The 3,595-nt window shown below is 46.9% G+C and overlaps 1 non-coding gene across 1 annotated transcript; it reads right to left on the reverse strand.

Annotated features, from left to right (window-relative positions):
• Nucleotides 1–985: 985 nt before the first annotated feature.
• On the reverse strand, nucleotides 986–1,059 carry Trnat-ugu (transfer RNA threonine (anticodon UGU)). The gene has a single exon. It is a non-coding gene; the product is annotated as a tRNA-Thr (tRNA).
• Nucleotides 1,060–3,595: the final 2,536 nt, after the last annotated feature.

Genomic DNA, 3,595 nt, shown 5'->3' on the forward strand with positions numbered 1-3,595 from the left:
AACATCAACAATAGCAAAACGAGGATAATGGAATGTAGTCGAATTAAGTCGGGTGATGCTGAGGGAATTAGATTAGGAAATGAGACACTTAAAGTAATAAAGGAGTTTTGCTATTTGGGGAGCAAAATAACTGATGATGGTCGAAGTAGAGAGGATATAAAATGTAGACTGGCAATGGCAAGGAAAGCGTTTCTGAAGAAGAGAAATTTGTTAACATCGAGTATAGATTTAAGTGTCAGGAAGTCGTTTCTGAAAGTATTTGTATGGAGTGTAGTCATGTATGGAAGTGAAACATGGACGATAAATAGTTTGGACAAGAAGAGAATAGAAGGTTTCGAAATGTGGTGCTACAGAAGAATGCTGAAGATTAGATGGGTAGATCACATAACTAATGAGGAAGTATTAAATAGGATTGGGGAGAAGAGAAGTTTGTGGCACAACTTGACCAGAAGAAGGGATCGGTTGGTAGGACATGTTCTGAGGCAGCAAGGGATCACCAATTTAGTATTGGAGGGCAGCGTGGAGGGTAAAAATCGTAGAGGGAGACCAAGAGATGAATACACTAAGCAGATTCAGAAGGATGTAGGTTGCAGTAGGTACTGGGAGATGAAGAGGCTTGCACAGGATAGAGTAGCATGGAGAGCTACATCAAACCAGTCTCAGGACTGAAGACCACAACAACAACAAGACGAATTTGTTGTGCGGCTAAACGCTAGCTAGCCCAGGTCTCATGGCGCGTCGCGGCAGTGCCGGGTTCCGCCTATGTGACCGATTCAAAGACTAGCAGCTTGCCGGATGGAGGTTAATCCCAGTGTGGGAAATTCTGGCGACGGGCGGTCGCTTAGGAGGACAGAGAATGTTGCGAGAAATGCCGGAGTGTCAGACTCTCCTAAAGATGGATAAGTTATAACTCTCAAAACTTCTGACAACCTCAGCTGCCGACAGGTGTTGTTGATATACCTCGATGTGGACATCTGAAAATGTGTGCCCCGACCGGGACTCGAACCCGGGATCTCCTGCTTACATGGCAGACGCTCTATCCATCTGAGCCACCGAGGACACAGATGAATAGCGCAACTGCAGGGACTTATCCCTTGCACACTCCCCTTGAGACTCACATTCCCAACTGTCCACAATTCTATATATGTATTGTACCTTATAGACATTTGCCCACCCACTCATTACTCGCGCACGCTTTGGCGATTCCCGTAAGAGTTTGGGCAACCTGTGCGCATTCGCACAGACGAAGGTCAATGGCTGGGTAGCCTTTAACTATATATACGAAGACAGTAACTTGTTCTCGAAAGAACAGTTACTGTTGATGACCGTGCAGCTTTTCCCTGGAATACATGATGACTGACTGCAGTCGCGCTATTCATCTGTGTCCTCGGTGGCTCAGATGGATAGCGCGTCTGCCATGCAAGCAGGAGATCCCGGGTTCGAGTCCCTGTCGGGGCACACATTTTCAGATGTCCACATCGAGGTATATCAACAACACTTGTCGGCAGCTGAGGTTGTCAGTTAGTCATCATTTATTCCAGGGAAAAGCTGCACGGTTATCAACAGTAACTGTTCTTTCGAGAACAAGTTACTGTCTTCGTATATATCTCAAACCTTCGGCTATAAATAACAGTTTACATATTAAAGTGAATGTGAATACATTGGCGATCCCCGATAAACAAGGCACATCCAAGGACACAACAATATTGTCTTTTAAACTACATAAGTTAATATTTCACAGTGATCAACATTTTCACAATGAATCTCCGAATTAAAAATTTTAAATGCTCCATGCGAGTGCAACACTATGTATCTCAGATGGTAGCATTGCAGTATAGCCATCATCTCTGAAAGCTACGTAACTGTATCTGTTTTATTGTTTGATTAAGTATGCTTTTTATGTCTTTTTTTATACACAATTGTCTGTCACAATACCGTATTCTCCACATTTACACAGCATATGAACACAGCATCAATACTTTATATTTTGTCGTACTGGTGTATTTATTTAATTAACAGTTTCCTATTTTGCCAGTAACTTCATTCATATGTTGATTGCAAGTGCTGTTAGAAAGCCGTGCTAATTTAAAAGTGCTCAGTCGCATGTGTTAGTGGACATCACAACTGAAAAGAGAACCAAAACCCGCTTCTGCTAAGAAGGCATAAATAATTGTTTAATTTATCGACAGTCTGTTGTCATATATCGTGAGCATAGTTGCGCAAGAATACTCGCTTATTTATTTATGTACGAACCTATATTTACGTTTATTGTGAATAGTTTGAGTTTGACTGAATGTTTATAACATTTCCTTATTTAAACATTGTCGTAATTTATTAGTCTGGGAAGTGGTCAAATTTGTGTCAAATGAAGTCTGTACCACATTAGAACGATATACACTCCTGGAAATTGAAATAAGAACACCGTTAATTCATTGTCCCAGGAAGGGGAAACTTTATTGACACATTCCTGGGGTCAGATACATCACATGATCACACTGACAGAACCACAGGCACATAGACACAGGCAACAGAGCATGCACAATGTCGGCACTAGTACAGTGTATATCCACCTTTCGCAGCAATGCAGGCTGCTATTCTCCCATGGAGACGATCGTAGAGATGCTGGATGTAGTCCTGTGGAACGGCTTGCCATGCCATTTCCACCTGGCGCCTCAGTTGGACCAGCGTTCGTGCTGGACGTGCAGACCGCGTGACACGACGCTTCATCCAGTCCCAAACATGCTCAATGGGGGACAGATCCGGAGATCTTGCTGGCCAGGGTAGTTGACTTACACCTTCTAGAGCACGTTGGGTGGCACGGCATACATGCGGACGTGCATTGTCCTGTTGGAACAGCAAGTTCCCTTGCCGGTCTAGGAATGGTAGAACGATGGGTTCGATGACGGTTTGGATGTACCGTGCACTACCAGTGTCCCCTCGACGATCATCAGTGGTGTACGGCCAGTGTAGGAGATCGCTCCCCACACCATGGTGCCGGGTGTTGGCCCTGTTTGCCTCGGTCGTATGCAGTCCTGATTGTGGCGCTCACCTGCACGGCGCCAAACAAGCATACGACCATCATTGGCACCAAGGCAGAAGCGACTCTCATCGCTGAAAACGACACGTCTCCATTCGTCCCTCCATTCACGCCTGTCGCGACACCACTGGAGGCGGGCTGCACGATGTTGGGGCGTGTGCGGGACCGTAGCCCAGCTTCATGGAGACGGTTGCGAATGGTCCTCGCCGATACCCCAGGAGCAACAGTGTCCCTAATTTGCTGGGAAGTGGCGGTGCGGTCCCCTACGGCACTGCGTAGGATCCTACGGTCTTGGCGTGCATCCGTGCGTCGCTGCGGTCCGGTCCCAGGTCGACGGGCACGTGCACCTTCCGCCGACCACTGGCGACAACATCGATGTACTGTGGAGACCTCACGCCCCACGTGTTGAGCAATTCGGCGGTACGTCCACCCGGCCTCCCGCATGCCCACTATACGCCCTCGCTCAAAGTCCGTCAACTGCACATACGGTTCACGTCCACGCTGTCGCGGCATGCTACCAGTGTTAAAGACTGCGATGGAGCTCCGTATGCCACGGCA

This window comes from Schistocerca serialis, chromosome 1 (assembly GCF_023864345.2).
Source record: "Schistocerca serialis cubense isolate TAMUIC-IGC-003099 chromosome 1, iqSchSeri2.2, whole genome shotgun sequence".
Classification (NCBI taxonomy): Eukaryota; Metazoa; Arthropoda; class Insecta; order Orthoptera; family Acrididae; genus Schistocerca; species Schistocerca serialis.